The 256-nt window shown below is 40.6% G+C and overlaps 1 protein-coding gene across 1 annotated transcript in view; it reads left to right on the top strand.

The window, feature by feature from the left end:
* The window catches only part of CSUI_007815 (pci domain-containing protein), a 6,311-nt gene that overhangs the window by 2,482 nt on the left and 3,573 nt on the right, over positions 1-256 (top strand). The gene's annotated exons all lie outside the window — the stretch shown is intronic.

Below are 256 nucleotides of genomic sequence, written 5' to 3'. Positions count from 1 at the left end.
TCTATCTTTAATCTATGTAGAGTTAGAACATGAGTGACTAGTCATGAGGGAGAAGCTGATGCTGACTGATGCTTAGGTCGATGTAAAATTCATATGTGTGTGTTTATATTCTGACTATCTATTTATTTCTTCTCCCTTCACTCCTTTACTCCACGTCGGTCCGAACTTTCATCTTGTCTTCGCTCTTCCCTCGGAAGAAGAGCGTCCTTTTCATTCATTCTATCTCTCTATCTTATCAGGTAGCGTGGCTCAATCC

This window comes from Cystoisospora suis (assembly GCF_002600585.1).
Source record: "Cystoisospora suis strain Wien I chromosome Unknown contig_4203, whole genome shotgun sequence".
In the NCBI taxonomy this organism is placed as follows: Eukaryota; Apicomplexa; class Conoidasida; order Eucoccidiorida; family Sarcocystidae; genus Cystoisospora; species Cystoisospora suis.
This window is presented reverse-complemented; position numbering and strand designations above follow the sequence as displayed.